At 33.6% G+C, this 26,196-nt stretch overlaps 2 long non-coding RNA genes and 2 pseudogenes across 5 annotated transcripts; all 4 read left to right on the forward strand.

Moving 5' to 3' along the window:
* The first annotated feature begins 2,744 nt into the window (after nt 1–2,744).
* LOC146908689 (uncharacterized) lies at nt 2,745–4,247 on the forward strand (annotated as a pseudogene).
* A 4,019-nt stretch (nt 4,248–8,266) lies between these two features.
* On the forward strand, nt 8,267–10,037 carry LOC146908690 (uncharacterized). 2 transcript variants are annotated; one of them, XR_015018264.1, is made up of 5 exons: nt 8,267–8,566; nt 8,841–8,935; nt 9,287–9,358; nt 9,528–9,884; nt 9,998–10,037. It is a non-coding gene; the product is annotated as an uncharacterized LOC146908690 (long non-coding RNA). The 2 variants fall into 2 exon arrangements; XR_015018263.1 differs by having other exon boundaries at nt 9,986–10,026.
* On the forward strand, nt 10,037–12,931 carry LOC146908691 (uncharacterized). 3 transcript variants are annotated; one of them, XR_015018267.1, is made up of 6 exons: nt 10,039–10,116; nt 10,221–10,259; nt 10,391–10,465; nt 11,342–11,458; nt 11,908–12,395; nt 12,491–12,931. It is a non-coding gene; the product is annotated as an uncharacterized LOC146908691 (long non-coding RNA). The 3 variants fall into 3 exon arrangements; XR_015018265.1 differs by lacking the exon at nt 12,491–12,931 and having other exon boundaries at nt 10,037–10,072; nt 11,908–12,310; XR_015018266.1 differs by lacking the exon at nt 12,491–12,931 and having other exon boundaries at nt 10,039–10,111; nt 11,908–12,310.
* Nucleotides 12,932–22,841: 9,910 nt separating this feature from the next.
* On the forward strand, nt 22,842–24,320 carry LOC146908692 (putative F-box protein At3g25750; annotated as a pseudogene).
* Nucleotides 24,321–26,196: the final 1,876 nt, after the last annotated feature.

Consider the following 26,196-nt stretch of genomic DNA (forward strand, 5'->3'; position numbering starts at 1 on the left):
CACTATTCATCATTACTGAGTACTTTACTGTCTTTACACACATGGACACCCAACCCACTTCTCATTAGTTTCATTAAAGTTTGAAGGAAACTCACCATGATCTAACCACCTCCATCTGGACTAATACACTTCTTCCCGACATAAATATCAAAATCTCTTGAAAAGAAGCTGAATTTAAACCATCCGGTCCTAGTGCTTTATTAGAATGCATTTGGAACAACACTTATTTAAATTCACCAATGCTCATGTGTGCAAAAAACCAATCATTATCTTGACTAATTTTCGAACTCATGTACCAAACCAAATATCTTAGACCTCTTCAAGTTCCACTTGACTTGTGGCTTTTGTACCATTGTCTCTCACCAACTTACTAATAGTGTTCCTTCATTTCCTTGAGCTTGCCATTGCATGAAATAATTTGGAATTTGCATCATCATTTCTGATGCAATACACCTTTTCCTTCTGCTTCCAGAAAGCTTCTTGTTGTGCCCTAGATATGCTCTAATCCAATGCACACCTTTACTTTTTATCCATCTGAAGTGATGTAACTCCAACGGTAAATATTGCAATTGGCAGTCCATAACTGCCTCTCTGAAATCCCTCAATAACCAAGGAGCAAGCTCCCCTCAGCCTCTATTGTCCTCATTTGAAAGCAAATCGTTCCAATCTCTAATAACACACCATGGAAGTGAGTTGTCCCGAGCAAGCGTGCAGATAAATAAGGATGTTTCCAATTACTTCTCTAAACTAGCTTTTTTATTTCACCACTTATTTTCCTTCACCAACACTCTCTCTCAAGACCAAGGAAGAGAATATGAACAGAGAGAGCTATGGAGAGAGAGAGAGAGAGAGAGAGAGGAGAGAGAGAGCTATAGTTCAGAGAAGAAAATAGGGGAGGAAGGCTTTTGTGGTTTATTTATAACCTATCTCATGATTCAAAACTTGATCAGCAAGATTCAATCGCATGATGACTTCGTCCGCTTAACTTTCCCTCCAAGTTTCTATTTAAATGCTTCTCGTTCCGTTTGCAGGTGAATTTTTGCTGTACCTGAAACTAGTTAAAATAATTTTGCCGACAACATTGTTCCACTGTCCCGCGAATAAATTATTCTGACAAAATTTTCATCCCTCAACTTTGAGATATATAACGAGTACAAATTCTCACTGCTCATCCCTCAACTTGAAAAAATATAACAAGTACAAATTCTAACCGCAATCGATATATGAATCTCCCGTTTAAATTTTCGTGGCAGTCGGAACCCATCAAAAATTAAAACAATGGGTATAATTTGCCCGTTTTCCAAAAAATCAAAATGAAAATATTTTTAAAATTTTTACCGCGACAAGACTTTCTAATATGGATTTAACATTCAAAAAAATATCAGAAAATTCTTTCACATATTAATTTGCAAGAGAGACACAAATTTTTTTTTTTGAACAGCCAAACTTTATTAACAAAGCCAACAAAGCCTTCTCAAGAAGAGAAAGACTCGGGCAAAACAGAAACAAACACGAGGGCCCAGGCCCTGTAACCTGAACATAGCAGGGAAATTAAGGCAGAAAAGAAAATAAAAAACTGAACCAAAACACCAAACAACCTAGCCGCACCACTGCTGTCAATAGCAGCATAACAGAACTGCCAGCAGCCAGGGATCAAGGCTGGGAACACAGTCCAGCCAATCCAAAACCCCGAACAGCCAAAAAACCTCTCAAACTTGCGACTCCCAATCAACCACCAAGGCAAAAGCGAGGGTTCCAGCACCACTCATAAGACTCTTATTACCCTCGCTATGTGGTTGATAAGACAAACAAGAAGCTATATTCAAACGCTCCAAACCCCACTTCCAAGACAGCAACTTAACTTCCTCCACCATCTCAAAAACATCAATAATCTTATTATTAAAAATCCGATTATACGAGTCTTCCAAACCACCCAAACCACCGCATGCCAAATCAACCACGCCCCTCGTCTAAGCTTTTTGTTCCTCACATGTCTCGACCAACAAATAACATGAATGAATAAATTCAGAAGCAGCGAAGAGGAAAACCTTATGCATCCATGAGTTGATCAAAAGGTTTTTTCCTAAACGGCACCAATTCAGGTTTCTTCCTCCTTCCGTTCTCCATAAATGGGTTGTTTTTATTTGTCTGTTTATGCATTCATCAGTTATCATAAAATTTATCTTTTTTTTTCCTCTCTTTCTTAATGCATATTGTTTTTGTTCTTTTTCTTATTTTTCTGTTTTCAGTAATAGCAAGGCCTCTCTATGGATAAACAGATTATTTCAGCACTTATAGTATAAGCCCTTATAATTATCAATGTTTATGCATAAGCTACTTTTATAAGGAAAGAAAAATAAAGTCAAATTGTTTCTATGTGAGTTATAAGTTGTTTGCATAAGTTTTTTTTTTTTTTTTTTTTTTTTTTGAGATTTATAGACATGCCATAACCTTTGTTTCCATTCTCTCAAATAGTCTAACAAGTGTTTATGTTAGTAGATAAACTCAAATAACTCAATAAAAAAACCCTAATACAAATACATGTCTACTTTAATATGGCAAATAAAATATTAATGTTTAAGTACTTAGGCCAATAAAAATATTTAAATGGAATTTTTGCCTATACATTTTGCAGGTAAAGTATTTACGGCGGAGAGTTTGTAATTGGAGTTTTCTATTTTGAGTATCTTGCCCCAAACACTCCCTTCAATTTTTTCACTGGTTAGTTTTACTAAGCATTGAGGATGGTAGATTGGGCTAATTTAGAAGCCTCTTAGTTTGGTTCTTGATAAGTTGGATCATGTTAGGTTTGGTGTGGTGTGCAAGAGTTGGCTATCAGTTGCAAATATTAACCATAAAAATTATCAATTTAGGATTAAGGTACCACCTATGCTAATGATCCTCCCAGAAAAATTGTCTCGTCGACAGGAAAAATCAATGAGGAAGAAGATATTGTTATATAGTATCCTAAGTGAGAAAGATTACCCTATTCAGTTACCCCATCCTTCCATCTATAAAAGTAAAAGATGTTTGGGTTGTAGCCATGGTTGGCTTGCACTAGTAGACGATAACAATGTCATAACTCTAATGAATCCTTTAAGAGAAGTATAGCTCCCATTAGGCTGCCACCTCTCGAATCTCTCAAAAAGGTTACCTTGTCTGCTGACCCCATGACATATCCAAGTGATTATGTGGTCGCAGCAATTTACAGGTTTGGTTATCTCGCTTTCAAAAGACCAAGCCAATCATTTTGGATTCGTGTAGACAGTAATGGATTTTATTTCACTGATGTTGTATTTTATAAAGGCCTGGTATTTGCTGATAGCACAGATACCATTGTATCCTTCAAATTCAACAATCCTCGTTGTGATGACTCAAATGACCCTAATTTGACTTACTATGAGAAGATAACTAGTACTCCATATATTTTTCCAGACCAATGTTATTCTACGCTTACTTATTTCATGAAATCATTAACCGGAGACATATGGATGGTGAGAAAATGTTTAATCGACAAGCATTCATTCAAACATCACGTTTACAAATTGGATCTGGATGTCCAAAGTGGAAGACTTGAACAAATTAGCAGACTTAATAGTTTGGAAGACAACATTTTATTTATCAAATATGGAGGTGATTCACTTTCGGTGTCAGCCTCTTGTTTCTCTACATTGGAAAAGGATTCCATTTATTTAATCTCTAAATCAGGGTTAAGAATCGAGAATGTGAAGGATGGAAGTTTTCACATTCGATCTTTACCAATTTCCTTCAATTGGATGAAATTGTTTTGGGTTCTACCACAATTTCAATGGGATTGATCGGTTGATCTTTAAGTTAGGTATTTTAATTAATGATTCCATTCAATTTATTTTTTTAAATTATTAGTATTTCATGTTCCTTTATCATGATAATGACAATGACAAAGTATGATATTGTATTGTATCGTATCGTTTTATGCATCATTTGATTCATCATTAAGCTAGGCATTTCTTTGTCTGTTGTTTCCACGTTTACAAGCTGTTCTGATTCGATTGCGATTGTGATTGTCATGGTGGAGTAATTGATGCTTACTAATCTGCGATTAAGTTGGAAGCTTTATCAATGTTTTACAAAGTTCGAGGTTGTAAACTGTGATCTGGGTTGCGGGCATTGCGGTTGTTACAGTGTAAATTTAAAATGATCTGTTGCGGAGTGATGCAGCTATTGTGCCCACTATGTTGCGGCTTGCGGCGTTTCAATTCATTTAAATAGTATTAGATTAGATGACTGACACAAATTGAAGATAGTTTAAATTCATAAAAAGTATGCACTCATTGTGGTGTTGCACAAGTACAAATGTACTATTTTTTGCACATAAGAAAATAATCATATGATCTAGATAATTGATATACAGATTAAGATTGTAGTGAGACTACAGAAATGTCAACATGTGTATTCTAGTGAGACAAACTAACACCTTCCTTTGAATTTATCTTTAGGAAATTACTTGAGATCTATTTGTTCACTTACAATTGTATATGTGAATATAGTTTGTTAAAGGTAGATTTGTTAATGAAAAGGTCTAACCAAAAGTAGTTAGGTGGAAGTTAAGATTGAAGTTATCTTTCATTTTTGGGTACAAAGATTGATGTTGTCCTTATATGATGCTATAAATACAAATATACTTCATTTGATCACTATTATAAGAAGAAGAAAAAAAAATCTTGAATAACTAATGTATCTGGTTTATATTATATACCATATACATATGTTACTCAATGAACCTAAAAGATAATTTTTTGATTATAATAGTGACAAGAGGGTGTAGACAGTATAAATAAAAAACAAAAACATGGAATTAGTAAAAAAAAAAGTGAGTATTTCGACCATACTCTCCTCTCACGCGCCCTCTGATGATTTGATCATTTTATCCCGTTTAGATTATATAATCCCAAAGATTTTTATACTATTTCGTATTATATAATCTGAAAGTCTCCGTAACAGAATGGTATGTAGATTCGATTTATAGGGATAACAAAATTTAAATGTGACAACATAATTTAAAATGCCATAATTTCAAAATTGAGAGCACAACACAATTTTATTGATTCAACATGATTTCATAGCCCATTTATATTAACATCATCATCAAGTAAAATATAGAACACAACACAATTTTTTGATTCAAAAGGATTTCATAGTCACCCCCAAAAGAGAAATAAGAAACAAAAGGGAAGAAGGAAATAAGATGAGTTTTGCAATGAAAGTAAAGAAGAATGCAAGATTGTTTATAGCCATAACACCATTATAGATTGTGGCAAAAAATACGTTTAACATGCCACCAGTCGTTCAAACAGTACAAATAACACAGCAATCCATAGTCTGGTCTTTTTCATATTATATAATCCAAAAACAATTTATATTGCTTCAAATTATATGTAATCCAAAACGTGCACTTGTGCTTTGAAGGGTTTGGCAAGATTCAACTTATATAATCAAAAACAGTGAAATACATGATTTTTTGTGGTCCACATTGCACTGATAAATGTGATTCCAAACACACATGAAATTTTATAAATTAGAGTGTTTGATTCATTTGCAAACCACACCACAAAACCATAAACACTTATCCAGTAGTTATGAACACTAAGCTAGTTGTATTGTACTACAATAGAGGGAAACATAATCTATTTAGCATCCATGTTGATGTTACATTGTCTAGCTTGAAGGATTAGATAGACAAAATTAATTGTCATCTCAACGACGGAGACAAAAGAAGGGTGAACATTGTTGAGTATCGTCATCCATCAATTGACTTAGATGGAAGCATCCACTTCACTTAGATGAAGTTCCAAAACGACGACGATGTGGGAACCATGTGCTCTATATTTGGTCAATAGTTCCAAACATCATTTTAAATTATATAATCCGAACGGGACAAAAAAAAACTTAAAGAACGGGAGAGAAATAAGTAGGGTGGGAAAAGAATTTTTCAACATGAAATTGTAATGGCAAGGTCAACCCATTACTTTTGAAGAGGCCCATCATTAACATTTGAACAACGAATTTTGCTCTCCACCCAGCATATTTTGCTCGCACCCTGCAGCCCTTCCATATTTACCCTTGCGCATGTTAACTAACGCAAGTGTAAATGTATGCGTTAGTTAACATGCGTTGCACAACTTAAGTAACGCAAGTGTTAAACACTGCGTGAGTTAACTCACGCGGCCAGTAGCACATGCATGAACACTGCGTGGGTTAAGTCACGCAGCCAGTATGCGTGAGTTAACTCACGCACACTCTGTGCATACAACCAGAAGAGGCAGAAACCTCTATTTCCCCTATTTTTTCAATCTTTCTTTCATACATTCATTCAAGCATACATTTTTCATCATTCATTAAAGCATTCATTCAATCAAGCATTAACTCATAATTATATTACGAAAAAATAACATAATAAAACAACGGAATAAAATAACGCATAATGTCATAAAAACGCTAAAAAGCGCAAGTGTGATAGGATTACACCCAAATCCAACAAAATGTCAAACAAAAAAAAAACTACACAAGTCATGCTGGTACATGTAGAGCAAGTGACGGACCATCCTGTCGCTGCCGGCCATGATCCATTCGGAGTACCAGCATATATCCTGAAAGGGCGTGATGTGCCGTCGTCTCTCGTACGACCTCCAGGTGACATGAGAAAGGTCCATCGAATCGATGGCAGCTCGGTAGTGTCCAGGATCAGTAAAGCCCCTGGGAGGTTTCCATTTACTCATAAGCGGGGAAACAGTAGGGTCGTAGGCATCATCATCAATCCTCAGAATGATGTTCGAGAAGTACGCCAAAGTCCATCCCTGCAAACACAAAGAAACAAATATTTATATCACCGCAAGAATTATACAAACAACTAAACATTTACGATCCAATAAGTAAAAAAGAAGAAAAACAAATATTACCACAAGCAATGTCATGTAACCACCAATGGAGGCCACAGATGAGTCAGAGGTAAGAGATAGCTGCTCATATAGGAAAGCAAGTCCCATCCCACCCCATGACCAGCTGTCCAACTCGTCCATATCTTGCAGCGCAAGCAGCCAAAGAAGATTAATGTTTTTGTTGTTCTTGGCGGAAAAAATAGTCCAGCCAAGCAAGAGCAACAGAAACGCCTTAACGCAGGCCAACCTAACTACAGCTCGCTCGTTTCGCTCCTCAACAGTGTCAATCTCAAGAAGCTGATTACACCTATTCAAGAGCTCCTCGTATCGCCTCTTCAGTACACCAAAACTGATGTGAGAACCACCCTGTTTTGTCAGCTACTTGATAATGTGGGAGAAATTGGCTTTGAATGGCGCAAGAATGATGAAAATCGGATATGGGGGGAAAAATTTCAAAGTTGGGAAGTTGGAGAAATGAGGGAAATGTGTTTCTGTGTTGCTGATATATGACTTAGCTAACGCTGCGCAAGTTAACTCACGCAGCGCATGTTAAGTCACGCATAATGTAACACCCCAAATTTCTTATTCTTAAAAATGAATAATATTGTGATTAATTATCATTATAATGTATATCTTTGATCTTACGTGATAATTTCTACTTGTTTGATTTGAGTGTTTGCATAGTAATTTACTGAAGTTTGATGATAGTAAAGCTATTTAAAAATATTTTATTTAATGATTTATTATTCTAATGATTATAGAAAAATGATAGTAGTTTACTATGAGTATTTTTGGGATGATATTAGTTATGAGTGAGTAAAATAAAATTAGTTTATTAGTTTATATTATTAGGGAGTGATGAGAATAAATGAGTGAGTGTATATAGTTGAGGGAACCTAATTAATAGATGGGGAGATATTAATCAATAAGTGTTACAATGGATTGGCCCATATGCAATGTATTTGGACAAGAGAGACTTAAAACCCTAACCTAATAGCTAGCGTATACAAAAACCTGATGCAAAGAGAAGAAAAGGAGAGCCGTCGGCACTATTCGCCAAATTTTAGAAACAATTATGCATCGTTCCCTTTTATCTATATGCTACTTAATACTACATTAGGCTCTTCTCCAGCATGATTTTGATAGCCTTCTCTTTATATTTGAGTTTCTACCTTCAGCAATGTCCATAAATCCTATTTCTCTCAAACCACATGACCAAAACACCATCTACTAAACTAAATATAAAAATACATGTCCGTACAAATTACCATTTTGCCCTTATTGGGGGCATTTTGGTAAATTAATTAATTGGACTCCCCTGCCTATATATATGTGAAAAGAAAAAAAAAAGAAAAGGGAGAGAGAAACGGGAAACGGGAAAGGGAGGAGAACCATTCTCCTCCGTCGTGAAAATCGGGCGGCGCCGGTGAGGATGGAAAAGAAAAGAAGAGGAAACGAGAGAAGGGGGAACGGGAGAAGGGGGAAAGAAGACAGAAGAAAGAAGAAAGAAGAGAGAAGAGAGAAGAGAGAAGACATAAGAAAGAAGAAAGAAGGACCGGGGAGAAGAGAAGGAAGAACAATGAAGAGAGAAGAGGATTGGTTTGTTTGAGAAGAAGAGAAAGAAAAAGGATTGAGATTTTTAATTCAAGGTGATTTCTTTATTTTTACAGATTTTTTTTTGGTTAGGGTTTAATTTCTTTGTTTTCTTTTGATCAATCTGATATCATGCATGTTTAAAGTTTTGTTTTGTTGAAGTTGTTGGCTTTGTTGATTTTGTGTTCACTTCTTTTCTTCCTTTTCCTCCCCAACCGAACCCTAAACCCCAATTTTATATTTTTTTGTCAATTTGTGCCTTTTAATTTATTTGTTGTATGTTCGATTGCATGTCTAATTTTTCTGATTTTCTGAATTGGGTTATTGCAGTAGTAAAATGAGATTGAAGAGGGTTGTTAGGGTTCCTGCAATTAGCTTGAAGATGGTTGATATTCCACCAGATGATTATTCTTGGAGGAAATATGGTCAGAAAAATTTAATTTAATTTAATGTAAATATCTTCAGAAAATTGTATCTTTGATTTTAATTGAGGGTCTGGTCTTTTGATTTTGGATTTTGGGTTGTTGTTTAGTGATTGTAGTTTGTATATCATAAGTGAAAATTGCAACCACAAAGAAGTGAAAAAATTTGAGAGAGAAGAAATAATGGGTTTAGTCTGAGATAGAAATAATGGGTTTAGAAGTATCTTTTGATTTTTTTGGTTTAGAATGATTACTGAAAAATATGTATTTTGTACATTGATTAATTTTGAAATCTAATGTTTTGAATCCATTACTTATTTGTTATTTACACACACCCTTTTATTGAAAATTTAGATGGACAATGGATTTGAGGATGGACAAGCAGCTTCTGATATGATGGCAAGCAGTCAACAGAGGAAAAAAAGGGTTAATTTCTACTTTTTCATGTGTTGTTTTAGTGTTTTAGTTTTTCTTCATTATAGTTTTTCTACATATAATTCACTGAGACCTCCATCACCACTCTCACTTTCATAGTGATTTAGTTAGGAACTGAAAACTAAATTTGGCATCATGCATCACTGTTGATTTGTGTCAGAATTGCTAGATGCTTCTGGAAAAGCTCAGACCTCCATCAATGACTGAACTGTTGATGTCTTATAATGGTAATCACTCTTAATTTTCTCAAACTTCAATCCAAGTTACCTTTTTTTATGTTATTTTGATTTGAATTTTCATATATGTTAGTAATTTGTGATTTGAAGCTAGCCCATTTGCTAAAGATGAGATTTTACCAAACTTGCATTCTTTGTAGCTTCTCTTCTCTTTGCTATAATTTCATTTTCAGGTTTGGGATGCTACTGCAGCAGATCCTAAGTTGCTGGTGTTTTTGAAATCTTATCGTAACACTGTACCTGTACCTAGGCATTGGTCACAAAAGAGAAAATTTTTGCAGGTATGATACTCTTATTCTTTTTATGAAGAAATGTATGATACTCTTATTTGTCAATGTTTTGCATTGTTGCTACTCCAAGTCTGATCTGAATAAGCTGATAGAATGTTTTGCAGCAAATCCTGAAGTACACTGCTTTTGTTTGTTATGTCAATGTGTAAAATTGCTCAAAGGAATGGGAATGAAGGGAGGTTAGTTTCTCTTATATGTAATTGATCTACTAACAATTGGTGAGGTTAGTTTCATTCCTATGTTATTGTTTTTCCTCTGACTTTTAGTTTTTAAAGTTTCTGCATTAACAAAATAATTTCTGATTTTTTTACTTCTTATGTATCAAAGATGATAGCGCGATTTGATGCCTTTGGACATGTTCGATGGGTCAGTCCTCTTCTTAAATCTCAGATTTATTGATTATTCAATGGTTAATTTTTTGTTAATATGCATGTCTTAACACTTGCAATAGGATATGATTCATTTTATGCCATTGTTTCTATGTTCTCTCTTTGCAGCAACACAATAATTTTTCGTAGGATATGGTCAAGTTGCAATAACACTTGCTATAGAGAGCATGGTACTCATTAGGTGTAAGTTTTATTTTATGCATTAATCATGATGTTTTATTTTATTAACTCTATATAGACTCTGTTCAGTTGATGATGATGTATTAAATTAAAAGGATTAGAAAACTCATCAATTCAGTTCATTGACAATGCTTAAGTGAGGTGGGTAAGTTGTAATGGGAATACAAGATTATTGCGAGGACCATTAGGCAAAGAAAGAGTGTTCTCTTTCTTTGAAGGAGCTTTGCTCTGTGGGCGTTAGGATATTCATCCTTTTGCTGTTATCTTTCAATTATAGAAATAATATACTGTTATTCCACTATTTGTGCATTTTAATTCCCTTTTCAATATTCTGTAAGTTGCGGCGATTTGGGCAAGCAACACTTAAGTTTGTGTTGTTTCCTGAATTTGAAGTGTGTGTTCATGTCGTATATATCAAACATATGACAACGATTTTGAAACTTAGAAATTATGAAAGCTCCTGCTTGACTTTCATTGAATCATTGAATCTAAAGGCACTCTGTAGTATTACTTTTCTTCATGCATGACCAATGTGGTTATCAGTTTTTCTTTTCTCTAATCTGCAAAGTGTATTCCTATGAACTGAATAGGAAAACCTATGAACTGAATAGAACGGATGCCTAAAGTTTAATTTCGAAAAGAAAAAAAGTGTATTCCTGAAATCAGGCCTGTCCTGTGCAAGTTTTTTCCTTTCATACGTTGACAGTGCACTAGCTGAATATTTTAATGTGGATAAATATGTCTAAATATGTCTAAAAGAGTGAGATATTAACATCTTCAGATGCTATATGCTTTCTGGTTCGGTTTTGTTTACCAAACATGTATCTTAGTCAATTAAGACTGCTAATTTTAATCTAATTGTTGCTTTACATGCCATAGGCTTTGCGGAGGAATGATACCGCAGATAAGTTCCAACAAATTACCGAAAAAATTGAAGCTGCATTGAGTGATATTTCATACAACAAACTTGAGATGTCAGAGGAATTTCAAGAATAGGTAATTTTATTGTACATTAGATATTCACCCCTTACTCCTAACTACGTTTTGAAGAGTCTGATTGGTTTATGGTGTGATAGCAATGGTGTTGAACTACCAAAGAAGCAATGGAGTTGCAGAACAAAGAAATGTTTTTTTCCTTGACCTTTCTTTGACATTAATTTTAATGGTCATAATTTTTCTTGACCTTTCTTTAAGTTTTGATGTAGTTTGCTAGAAATTTATTTCTACATGATTTCTTGGCTCTGTCATTTAGTTTGAGCTATCTTAAGTTGTTTTTGTATGTTTTCGTGTTTTTTGTTAACTACTATTATTAGTTTCATTATAGCTGATTTTCTTTTTGTGATTTAGCTTTTTGTATTCTATATGCAAAAGCAACTTTGTATACTTTTAATAAGAGTACGATACTAATCTAATTAACATGTGATGCTGCCCGACAAAAATTGCAGGTTTGAGTTCAAAAGATGGTAACTAAGAAGAGGAAGAGGATGGAGTTGTCAAAACATGGCTTATTGTTGCTATTATTATTGTTTAAGTGTTCATGTTTGATTTCTAAGTATAATTGGTTTGTTTACTTGGGTTAATAGGCTTAGGTTATTATCATTTCTTTTATATATTCATTCAAATCTTACATTCTTGAATTTGTGGCAGTTTGTGTAATCTTTAGTTGCCTCTTAATCTTGCTTTGGCACTATTATAGTTTTTGAGGACTGTACAATCTTATACATATAGGCTATTAGTAGTTTTTGGTGGATTGAGTATGTATGCATCTCTGAATTCTGAAACTGAATATTTACAAATCAAAGTCCATGACTATTCAAAAATGTAATAATATATATCCTGATGATACAATTTGTGCAGAAGTTTATAGATTCTGTGGTAGTGGATTCAGACTAGGGCAATGAGGCAGATCATAGGTGTCTAGAAGAGAGTATAGGTATATTTGATGGAGTTTGATTTGTTTTAACAGCCATATGTGGGCATGGAATTTGATTCTGAAGCTGCCAGGAAATTTTATGTTGAACATGCTAGATGGGTTGGATTTGTTTTACGCCGTTATGCACTGTCGACGTTCTGGAATCGATGGCAGAACAAGGATTCTCACCAAATAGTTTCCACTTAGTTAAGTAGATCTTAGTTGTTTCTTACGCATGAAGATTAGCATATTTGCTACAGAGAGAGTACTCCCTCAAGCTTATAATGGTTTTAAATTAAAGTGCGGCTTTATATTTACTTTTCACAAGCTTTCATTATCACTTCCGCGCATCATTCCAAGTTCAAGCTTGTGTATATTCTGACGTTTTAAAGTTTCATGTTAAATGGCTTTTCATTTTTTTGATTAATATCTAATTGTGCATAATAAGCATTTGCTTTGCAAGGGAGTCTCCATGCAATACATTCACATTTTCTTGATCTTAGTATTCTTGTGTTGTATTATCTCTATCCTTATTATAAGAAAATCTTTGAAGATTATTTTGGCCCTATTTATTAGAAAATGTCACGACTCAATTTTATATGCGGAAAATAAGGGTTTAATGCTAATTGATTCAAGTTAATTCTATTTTATTATTTTGCATTATGTAGTATATATTTTGTGGATAATAAGTTTATTCTTGAAAGTTATTATTAGTGAATCCCTTAAAAAAGGAGTACTCACTTGTATAAAAATTTCAATGTCTACTAAACCATCATTATGAACATTTTATTTGATCTTCCTTTTATTCGTAATAAGCGAGAGCATATAAATTAAAAAAAATTATTTATTAACATAAGCTATTTTCCATAAGCTCAAAATAATCTCAATTTAAAGAAGGCCTAATTCCATAAAATAATGGACCTGCAAACGAAATTTTGAAGTAATTTATTGCGGAGGAAATTTTTATAATATTTTAAATAAGTGTGTAAAAAATATTAAAAGACTTAAAAGTTTATTCACAATTAAAAAAAAAAAATTCAGTATGGACTAAAACTATATTTTACTTTTTTATGAATACTAAAAGAGAAATTGACTATATTTTTTAGAATCAAACATTTGTTGGGTTTTATCTTGAATTTCTGTTGTACATGTACAATTTTGTAATGGGTTTATATTTTGTTGCCATTTTGGTATGGAAAAACACTTTAGTGAGAAATACTATTGTAATTTTATATTCCAATTATGAATGAAATTCCTTCCCTTAATTCCCTGATCATGCCTGCTTACAACCAACATTTCCTCAAATTACTAAAATATCTTTATATATCGTATTTTATTACTTAAAGTTGTTACCTTATTGAAGAAAATTTTACCGCCCACCTAAAAATCCTCAATAATAACCTATTTTTATTTTAAATTTTTTAATTCATCTTATTAAGTTCGCCGTTTCCACTTCATTCACATCATAAAACATATAGATTATATAAGAATCATGAATTTTCTATGGATTATGAAATTTTGAATGGATTATGTATGGATGTTTAAAAGTTGAAGTTCTTTGGTAATTAAAAAAAGTTATTATTTGTACCAAAAAATAAATAAATTCAAAACTTCATGGGTACCCATGGATACCTCAATACCCACGGGTACCCGTATAGTGGGCACCCACGAGGATACGGGGCGGGCACGGGTATCATATTTATCCAACAGGGCGGGGACATGTATCATATTATCCGTACTCATGGGTATCCATTGACATCCCTAGCCTTTCCTGTAGATCATGTGAAAAGATTTATATACGTTGAAGCTAAAACACAAAATGATATAAATCAGGTAGAGAGAATTTCAGCTATCTGTCTGATGCAGAAGTTTGTTCACCTGAAAGAACTGTATACTAAATTGCAGTTAATATCTGCCATTACTGTAGATCATATGAAAGGATTTATATACGTTGAAGCTGAAAGTCAAAATGATATAAATCAGGTAGCTTTGGTAATAGGGTTTTCATTGGTTTATAGATAGATATCAATTATTACTAGAAAATTGTTTCTACCGCTAACTAAATATGTTTTCATTTGTTACTCGTGATCAAGCCATTTTGAAGATTTAATTTTGTAATCCGTAATGCAAGAGTACTCTAAATATTGTATTATGATTTATAATTATCTGTCATTTCGCAATCTATCCTTTCAATATAATATTTTGTCAAAAAACGTTATTGAACCCCGTGCGAAGCACGGGTTTGTAACTAGTTTATCTTAAATTTACAAAGTCTTATAGTAAACAAAAATAGAGGAGAAAGACAAAACAGTCACCACCACTTATCATCATGTCCATCCAATCACGTCCTTTATGGTGTGGAGTCTTAAGGTTACCCCATGTTTGAGAAAGCAACACAAACAATATGGTCATATCATATTCAAATTCGTTAGCACCGAGAAAGGAAACCTTGAACCGGTGTTTGTGCGAATATGTGTAGAATCCTAAGAGCTTTTGGTGTTAAAGAGAAAAGGAGGCGTAAGCCGGTACGCCGATGAAAAGAGACACGAACTTATTAAACTATTTGGATTCATCATCGCTGTTGAGTTCGTAATGTCGTGAAAGCTTCAATTCAGGTATGGGGTGAGAGAGAAGAGTTCGAGATCATGAGTGTAAATTAATTGGGATGAACGGGAAAGCCGTATTTCCCAAAGTTCATTCGGGGCTCACCGCGACGGTTGTAGCCCTTTGAGAGAATAATTAATTAATGTGCAAATTTAGATGTGAAAGGTTAAAAGAAGAATTAGAAACATTATTAAGGTGTTGCTTGATTTAAATTATGTGAATATGTGGTATTTGAAGTCATGGATAAATCTGTGGGTGCTTATGCTTGATTTGCTGCAACTATTTAGATTGATGACTTATTTAATGATTGATATAGATGTGATGTTATGTATTTGAATGTAATTATTGGTATACCACATGTATATGATAACTATTGGAAGTAAGAAAGAGGGTTGTTTAGGAAACTTTCAGAAGTTCCAAGGGCCTGTTTAAGTGACTGAGATTAGTAGTGATGATGTATAAGAATTATCTATGATGCTTTATGATGATAAGTTGTTATGATCCATTTCCTTTAATGTTGATATGTTATTTTAAACACTGCTATATGTTGTAATTGTTGTTGGTTGCTGCTGTTGATTGTTAAAGTCTTGAAGTTGCATGAGTCGGTCTAAGTTGAAAGAATTTAAGAAGTCGTCCATGATTATGGAGTTGTATAAGATGTTCACGTTGTTGTCTAAGTTGTAGGAGAGATTGAGTCCATTGCATACTCATTAAAGTTGGGGGCTTTAGGCCCGGCAGCCTTTGTGCTCATTAAAGTTGGGGGCTTTAGGCCCGGCAGCCTTTGTGCTCATTAAAGTTGGGGGCTTTAGGCCCGGCAGCCTTTGTGCTCAAACTACGTTGGGGGCTTTAGGCCCGGCAGCTTTATGCTCACACGTTGAAGAGCCTAATTACGCTCATTTATGTTGTTGAATGGTACCACATGCATGATGCATTAGTTGTTGTTGTTGTCGCATTGTCGAGTTGATGTGTCGTTGTCGCATTGTCAAGTTGAGTCGTGTTGTCGAGTCAAGTTGTTAAGTTGTGATGTTTTAACGAATTACTTTGTGATGTCTATTAATGTAATTGTGTGAGACGATGAAGGTGATTATTTGTTGATGTTCTTATGAAAATGGTTATTGGTGGCTACATGTGTTGTGACTAGTTGGAATTGAATTGTGACATTGTGTTTGTGAAGTTTTTTTTGGTTCTTAAGTTGTAATGATATTTTCTACTAATATAGATTGAGATGATATAGTATATTCTTCAGGGTTCTGAATATTATGTTTGTGATGTGAAACAACTTTGACTTAATTGCTTACGTGTTCTTCTCATTTTTTTTTATACTATTACATGTTCTCGGAACTCACCCCTTCGTTGTTTGTGTTTGCTGGCTTGGCCCTGCGGTTGCGAAACCGTAGTTATATAGGTTGAGTCTTGGAGTCAAGTGCATGCCTTTCGTGAGGACTTGTCTTGTGTCGTCGGTTATTTTGGGGAAAAGCACCGCTCTGATAGTGACACGGAAAAAGGGATATGCTTACTTATTTAATTTCGTGCAAGAAAACCATTGTCTATGATGTAAAATGAAATATTTTCAAAAGAAAAAGATTCGATGTTATTATTACTATAATTTTTAATGAAGTGAAATATGAATTATGTTTGTTATGAGTCAATGTGATATCCTAAATTTTGTGGAAGAATTCCTATATCATTAGAGAAGTTTTTATTTGACACTTTCCGCTGCGAATCAAACTCTATTTTTAATTAAATAATAGCAATAATTATTCTTGGGATTTAGGGTGTCACATAGTGGTATCAGAGCAGGTCTGTCCAGTCAGACCGAGTGGGTATAATCAATGAAGTGTCAGTTGATTCTACCGTATTAGTTTTTTTTTTTCGTTTTGTTTTTCTCTTGTGATAATCATTTGACTGTTTCTTTACAATTATTGGGGTGTTGTATTCGTAGTAAGTTAGATCTTTGGTGTTCCTGAGTTGATTATTGTTATCAAGTGTGTGGTCTATCTACCAAGTCTTATATACTATGTTTTTATAACTAATCTATGACTTTGAGAAATTATTTTTCAATGACTGTGTGCTAGAAGGTTGTTTGTTGTGCAAAAATGTATGTTACGTAAAATTGTGTAGAGTATTTTGCATCCTTGTTTCAATGTTATGTAAGTGTTTGTGAGCTAATTTTATTGATTGGTTGGTGAAATATTGGTGTTGTGGCATGGAACTATCCAAGTCATTTGTAGGCAGCTTTAACATGTTTTAAAGCTTTGTGGAGAGGTCTTAGTTCGTTGTGGGTTGCTTGTGTGGTACAGGTCTGACATTCTGAGTGTGGCTGGTAATAGTAGAAAGTGGCTAAAATAAGGTCTTTTAAATTTTTATTGAGGTTTTAGTTTAGAGTTTTGGTATGATTAATCAATTGAATATGGTTGGTTACTAGAGATATTGAATGTGTGAAAGAGATCAGCGGCTAGAATGTATGTACTAATAGTCAATTTTTTATGGCCTTGAATAATTATCCTAGTTTTGATTATGATAGTCTTGTTTAAAAGTTGGTAGGAAAATATGGGAGTCGATATGTGATGTTCTGCCTAACTTGAGTAAATTTTTTGTTGGATTTGAGTAGGATAATCTAATAATTGAGAATACCTTATTTTCTATGAGTTTGTTAGTTACCCTTGTAGCAACCAGTAACTTCTAAAGGAATCAGCTATTGGATATATTGGTGGATTAGAGTTTTAGTGATTAAGAGTTATATTTGAGTTTAAGTTTTAGAGCTTATACTCGGGGTGAGGGAATGTTGGTTAGATATTTATTTTTTCATAATTGATTTGACATAAGTTAGATAGAAATTACTTCTCTACGATTAGAGAGAACCCTTAATCATATTCTAGTTTTGTTGATTTAGTAAACTTTTTTTTTTGTTGTTGTGTGGTGATAAAGTTTGAGGTAAATAGTAGTGATACTTGGATAGTTAACTTGAATTCACTTTAATTTTAGTGCTTGCAGTAAATCTTGAATAATATGATGTGAGAAGTTGTAAATGTATAATTGTGAGACTTAGAAAAAGGATAATCAACATAAGTAAGTACAAATTTTTTTTTTTAAATAAAAAGGAATATATATAGTGTGCTGGCAGGATTTTAGAGCCTTGTTTCGACTTTTTATGTCCCACTTTCAAATTAATATAGGGAGTTTATGTGTTACGGTTTACTGCAGTGTGGAAAGTGAGTTATTGGTTCTCTATTTGGTTCTTTATTTTTTGAAATTTAAAATTTATAATTGGGTTACCGCGTATGTTTGTTATGAGTGGGACTATGATGGTTTGTAGCTCTTATTTTCATCTACTTGTTTGTTGTTGTCATGAATTTAGTTGTTTAAGCTTGGTGTCGAGGCTTTATGGCTGATTTATTTGCCTATGTAATTCTTGAAGTTCTTCCTTTCGCCGTTGGGACTCGTTAGGGAAAAACCTGTTTTGATTTTCTGTTGTATTGCTGTGCGGCTTATGGTTTGGTGTTTGAAATACTTTATAGTTTAAGATATTTAAGTAATAATAATATCCATTTTCTCTTGTGCTTTGAATTTCGAGGACGAAATTCTTTTAAGGGGGGAAGAGTTGTAACACCCCAAATTTCTTATTCTTAAAAATGAATAATATTGTGATTAATTATCATTATAATGTATATCTTTGATCTTACGTGATAATTTCTACTTGTTTGATTTGAGTGTTTGCATAGTAATTTACTGAAGTTTGATGATAGTAAAGCTATTTAAAAATATTTTATTTAATGATTTATTATTCTAATGATTATAGAAAAATGATAGTAGTTTACTATGAGTATTTTTGGGATGATATTAGTTATGAGTGAGTAAAATAAAATTAGTTTATTAGTTTATATTATTAGGGAGTGATGAGAATAAATGAGTGAGTGTATATAGTTGAGGGAACCTAATTAATAGATGGGGAGATATTAATCAATAAGTGTTACAATGGATTGGCCCATATGCAATGTATTTGGACAAGAGAGACTTAAAACCCTAACCTAATAGCTAGCGTATACAAAAACCTGATGCAAAGAGAAGAAAAGGAGAGCCGTCGGCACTATTCGCCAAATTTTAGAAACAATTATGCATCGTTCCCTTTTATCTATATGCTACTTAATACTACATTAGGCTCTTCTCCAGCATGATTTTGATAGCCTTCTCTTTATATTTGAGTTTCTACCTTCAGCAATGTCCATAAATCCTATTTCTCTCAAACCACATGACCAAAACACCATTTATCTTAAATTTACAAAGTCTTATAGTAAACAAAAATAGAGGAGAAAGACAAAACAGTCACCACCACTTATCATCATGTCCATCCAATCACGTCCTTTATGGTGTGGAGTCTTAAGGTTACCCCATGTTTGAGAAAGCAACACAAACAATATGGTCATATCATATTCAAATTCGTTAGCACTGAGAAAGGAAACCTTGAACCGGTGTTTGTGCGAATATGTGTAGAATCCTAAGAGCTTTTGGTGTTAAAGAGAAAAGGAGGCGTAAGCCGGTACGCCGATGAAAAGAGACACGAACTTATTAAACTATTTGGATTCATCATCGCTGTTGAGTTCGTAATGTCGTGAAAGCTTCAATTCAGGTATGGGGTGAGAGAGAAGAGTTCGAGATCATGAGTGTAAATTAATTGGGATGAACGGGAAAGCCGTATTTCCCAAAGTTCATTCGGGGCTCACCGCGACGGTTGTAGCCCTTTGAGAGAATAATTAATTAATGTGCAAATTTAGATGTGAAAGGTTAAAAGAAGAATTAGAAACATTATTAAGGTGTTGCTTGATTTAAATTATGTGAATATGTGGTATTTGAAGTCATGGATAAATCTGTGGGTGCTTATGCTTGATTTGCTGCAACTATTTAGATTGATGACTTATTTAATGATTGATATAGATGTGATGTTATGTATTTGAATGTAATTATTGGTATACCACATGTATATGATAACTATTGGAAGTAAGAAAGAGGGTTGTTTAGGAAACTTTCAGAAGTTCCAAGGGCCTGTTTAAGTGACTGAGATTAGTAGTGATGATGTATAAGAATTATCTATGATGCTTTATGATGATAAGTTGTTATGATCCATTTCCTTTAATGTTGATATGTTATTTTAAACACTGCTATATGTTGTAATTGTTGTTGGTTGCTGCTGTTGATTGTTAAAGTCTTGAAGTTGCATGAGTCGGTCTAAGTTGAAAGAATTTAAGAAGTCGTCCATGATTATGGAGTTGTATAAGATGTTCACGTTGTTGTCTAAGTTGTAGGAGAGATTGAGTCCATTGCATACTCATTAAAGTTGGGGGCTTTAGGCCCGGCAGCCTTTGTGCTCATTAAAGTTGGGGGCTTTAGGCCCGGCAGCCTTTGTGCTCATTAAAGTTGGGGGCTTTAGGCCCGGCAGCCTTTGTGCTCAAACTACGTTGGGGGCTTTAGGCCCGGCAGCTTTATGCTCGCACGTTGAAGAGCCTAATTACGCTCATTTATGTTGTTGAATGGTACCACATGCATGATGCATTAGTTGTTGTTGTTGTCGCATTGTCGAGTTGATGTGTCGTTGTCGCATTGTCAAGTTGAGTCGTGTTGTCGAGTCAAGTTGTTAAGTTGTGATGTTTTAACGAATTACTTTGTGATGTCTATTAATGTAATTGTGTGAGACGATGAAGGTGATTATTTGTTGATGTTCTTATGAAAATGGTTATTGGTGGCTACATGTGTTGTGACTAGTTGGAATTGAATTGTGACATTGTGTTTGTGAAGTTTTTTTTGGTTCTTAAGTTGTAATGATATTTTCTACTAATATAGATTGAGATGATATAGTATATTCTTCAGGGTTCTGAATATTATGTTTGTGATGTGAAACAACTTTGACTTAATTGCTTACGTGTTCTTCTCATTTTTTTTATACTATTACATGTTCTCGGAACTCACCCCTTCGTTGTTTGTGTTTGCTGGCTTGGCCCTGCGGTTGCGAAACCGTAGTTATATAGGTTGAGTCTTGGAGTCAAGTGCATGCCTTTCGTGAGGACTTGTCTTGTGTCGTCGGTTATTTTGGGGAAAAGCACCGCTCTGATAGTGACACGGGAAAAGGGATATGCTTACTTATTTAATTTCGTGCAAGAAAACCATTGTCTATGATGTAAAATGAAATATTTTCAAAAGAAAAAGATTCGATGTTATTATTACTATAATTTTTAATGAAGTGAAATATGAATTATGTTTGTTATGAGTCAATGTGATATCCTAAATTTTGTGGAAGAATTCCTATATCATTAGAGAAGTTTTTATTTGACACTTTCCGCTGCGAATCAAACTCTATTTTTAATTAAATAATAGCAATAATTATTCTTGGGATTTAGGGTGTCACACATAATATATAACTTGCACAAGTTAAGGTGCGCAGCATGACTTAACTTGCGCAAGGGTAAAAATGGCAACGCTGCAAGGTGCGAGTGATTTGTGCTGGGTGGAGAGCAAAATTCTTGAACAACTGATTGATAAAAAACCCTAAAACAACAAACGAAACAAAACTAAGATGCATTGAGCGATAAACAAAATCTCAAAGACACCGTTTCAGGTTTTTTTCTTCGTTGTCTTTTTTAATTGCAACTGTTTTACCGTTTTTTTTCCGGTTCATATTTTTTTTCCTTCATTTGTTAAGTATTGCACGTTTTTCTTCTTTCTTTCATTTGTTCTTCCAACGTTATTTGGGTTCATGTTTTTGTGTTTAAGGCCCTGTATCTATAAAAAAAAAACTTAATTAAGCACTTATCATTATCAATGTTTATCCATAAGCTATTTATGGGTGGCTTATGGACATGTGGTAAATTGTTTCGACACCGATTTCAACACATGTATATAATTTAAGAAAATGATAAAATTGAATGTAATCATATGTGTTGATGTTAGACTCTGACTTGTGTAGGACATTGGACACTGTCGGTGCTAGTGTTTATGTTATTAGATAAGCTCAAATTAATAAGTCAATTCAAACCGATCCTAATAGTATGCTTCCATCGTATTTGGGCTTATAATGTATTTTGATGCATGTTGCAATAAATCTGGAGACAATAGGCTTGCAATAAAAAAAGTGTTAATTATCTCAAAGATCCTGAATCTCCAGACAATAGGCTTGCACAACTATAGATAGAAGCAAACCATTTTATTAAAATGTAATCCTTGTCTATTTAATCAATTAAAAATACTCTTTAAAAAAATTAATTAAAAATATGAAATCCTTATGCATCCATGAGTTGACCAATTCAGGTTTCTTCCTCCTTCCGTTCTCCATAGATGGGTTGTTTTTATTTGTCTGTTTTTGTATTCATCAGTTATCATAAAGTTTATCTTTTTTTTCTCTCTCTTTCTTAATGCATATTGTTTTTGTTCCTTTTCTTATTTTTCTGTTTTCAGTAATATCAAGGCCCCTCTAAGGATAAACAGATTATTTAAGCACTTATAGTATAAGCCCTTATAATTATCAATGTTTATGCATAAGCTATTTATAGGTGGATTATGGACATGCGGTAAATTGTTTCTACACAGACACTTTAACACCGGTTTATAATTTATAAAAATGATAAAATTGAGTGTAATCAGATGTGTCGGTGTTGGACCCTGACATGTGTAGGACATCGGACACTCCTTCGATCCGAAGTGTCGGTGCTAGTGTTTATGTTATTAGATAAACTCAAATAAGTCCTAATAATATACATGGCTAAGTTGGATGGTAATACGGCCCTGCTTCTTTGCCCTTGGACTTGTATATTTTACTGAACTTTAAATGGTGTTTTTGTCTATACATTTTGCAGGTTAAGTTATTTTTGGTGGATAATTTGAAATTGGAGTTTCCTACACCGTGAGCAAGGTTCTTTCCCCAAACACTCCCTTCAATTATTTCTCCGGTTAGTTCTACTTTATCCTTTAAACACTCTCACTTAATAATGAGGAAGGTAGATTACGCAAATTTAGAAGACTACCCTCTTAGTTTGGTACTTGACAAGTTGGAAGAACACATAGATCATGTTAGGTTTGGTGTGGTGTGCAAGAATTGGCTATCAATTGCCAAGCTTAACCATAAAAATCATCAATTTAGGATTAATGTACTACCTATGCTAATGATCCTCCCAAACAAATTGTCTCGTAGACATGCAAAATCAAAGAGGAAGAAGAGATCGTTATATAATATCCTAAGTGAGAAAGAGTACCCTATTCGGTTATCCCATCCTTCCATCTTTAAAAGTAAAAGATGTTTGGGTTGTAGCCATGGTTGGCTTGCACTAGCGGATAACAACCATGCCATAACTCTAGTGAATCCTTTTAAGTGCAGTATAACTCCCATTAGTCTGCCACATCTCGAACATCTCAACCAGGTTACCTTGTCTGCTGACCCCATTACAAGCCCAAGCGATTATGTGGTTGCAGCGATTTACGATTTTGGTTTTCTCGCTTTCAAAAGAGCAAGCCAATCATCTTGGATTCGTGTTGACACAAGTGAATTTTCTTTTACTAATGTTGTATTTTATAAAGGCCTGGTATTTGCCGACACTGAAGGAGACATCATTGTATCCTTCAAATTCAACAATCCTCCATGTAATGACTCAAATGACCCTAATTTTACTTACTTTGAGAAGATAGCTAGTACTCGATATTTTTTTCCAGAAGAATGTTATTATGGGCATGCTTATTTTGTGAAATCATTGACCGGAGACATATGGATGGTGAAAAGATGTTTAATCGACCCACTGAAGCTTTCATACAAACTCTTTGTTTTCAAATTGGAACTAGACGCCCAAAGCGGAAAAGTTAAACAAATCAACAAAGTTGAGAGTTTGGAAAACAACATTTTATTTGTCGGTATTGGTGATTCAATTTCTGTTTCTGCCCCTTGTTTCTCCAAGTTTGAAAAGGATTCAATTTATTTTATTCATCATGGTGACAAAGATGATTTAGAGTTACAAATCTATAATGCAAAGGATGGAAGTTTACGTAGTCAATCTTTACCAGTTTCCTCCAAGAGGATGCTACATCTTTGGGTTCTACCTCAATTTCAATGGGATTGATCGGTTCACCTTCAAGTTAGGTATTTTTATCGATGATCCTTTATCATCAATATTGACAGTATGAGGTTGTATTCAACCCTTTTATACTTGCTAAGTTTGGATTTATCACTTTTGTCTGTTGTTTCCATGCGGACAGACTATTCTGATCTGATTGTGATTGTCGTTACGCCAAGCATGAAACATCTGATTTGAAGTTAGAAGCTTATCCATGTTTTGCATTACAAAGGTCTTGAAAGACTTCCTTCTGGTACACTACAGTTGTTTGGTGCTCACGTTGCTGCCTATTTTATTTTTTGTTGTCCTTATAATTAATATGCTTTTTCTTTTGTTTATATATAACTTGGCACTTCTTATGCTTTTGCTAGATTAAACAGTACTTTTGTTCTTTTTAATCGAATGGTTGGTTTCACTGGTTTGAAATATTCATAAGAGATTACACTACATGTGATCATTGGATTGTAAAGGAAGCAGAGTGTGTGGGATTGTGTCTCCAACGACTACTCTTTGCTGTCAATGGAATAAGTAACCAAATAACATTTGCATTTTTTTTTTTATCTAAATAAATGTTTTTCTTTTACGGGAAATAAATAAATGTTGTACTTTGGGTATTGAGAACCAAATAATCTCCATCTTATATTTTATTAATGGAAGTGCTTCATATATAAGAGTGTTTTATGATCAAATATGAATTTTGGCATGTATTTGTGGCGGAGAAATGTATCAGATCAAATATGTTTAAGAACCAAACAATATTCAACGTGTGTTTGTGGTGGAGAAATGTATAAGATCAAATATGAATAAAAACATGGTAAATTTTGGCATGAATCATTGTAAAGTGCTTATTTTTTTGTTCAAACACAAAAACTTAGGTCATCCTAATACTACTTCCGATCAAACAATCTCAATACTACTTTTGATCAAACACACTTAACTGCAAAATTATGATGAGATCCGATTCAATAGGGCCGATATGATCGCACCTAGTTCAAATTATTAAGGTTACTTTAATACTTCCTCCGTTTCAAAATACATGTCCAATTTTTGCAATGTACTATTCACTTGACTTACTTTGACCATACTTTTTAACTAATGTATAAATACAAATATTAGCATGTAAGATGTTGTTTGATTTGTCTCGACAAATATTTTCAAAATATTAAATTTTTATAATTTTTTACTTTAGATAATTAAAGATATTAACGGTCAAAATTGTGCATTGGCATATGTGAAGTGGTTGACTTGGACATGTATTTTGAAACGGAGGGAGTATATAACTAGTTTAGAGATCCGGCGTTGCCCGGGATAGATATTAAATAAGTTTTATAAGATTGTGTGCACGAATACATGTGTCAGTATATTAGATTGAATTTAATTAAATTTAAAATTATAATAATATCATAATAATAAATATAAATGATGAGATGAATGTCCAATGCAATAATAAAAAATGTAACAAAATCAATAATGAATTAGTCCAAGTGGTAAGAGTTTTGGTTCCCTTTAAACATGTGGTCATGGGTTTGTTTCGTGGCCCATGCGTATGAGATAGAAAAATCGATTGAAAGGGAAGAAAGTGGTTGACACACACACACACACACACACACACACACACACACACACACATATATCAAAGTATATGTATGAGAAATAATAAAATTGGTGTTTGGCAAACCTGAAGAAGGAAAAATGTTAGATGAAAAGAAGGTTTGAGGTTTCTGCTTGTGCTCAAAGTGTGTAAATGTGATTAACGAAAATTTATTTATTTATAGTTAACATTTGCATTAGAATATGCTGCTAAAAGATAACATAATAACTAATCGAACTTCTTTTTTTTATCAAAAAAAGCTAATCGAACATTTTTTTCCTCAAAAATAAAAACTAATGGAATGATATAGTGCTAACAGATTAGTAATAACTAATTGAAGCTTCTTTTCCTAAAAACAAATAAACAAATTGGAGTCTTTTAATCATAAAATAAGATCGTATATATAAACTTTATTGAAAGTATTATGTGTAGTTTGTTGAGATATTTATGCTACATAAAATATTAGAAATTCAATAAAAATTTAAAGAAAATATTGAGTGGATAAGATCAAAATGTTGTTGAGATATTTATGTTAAATAAA

Source organism: Medicago sativa, chromosome 7 (assembly GCF_051527215.1).
Source record: "Medicago sativa cultivar Bolivia chromosome 7, Bolivia_mono, whole genome shotgun sequence".
Classification (NCBI taxonomy): domain Eukaryota; kingdom Viridiplantae; phylum Streptophyta; class Magnoliopsida; order Fabales; family Fabaceae; genus Medicago; species Medicago sativa.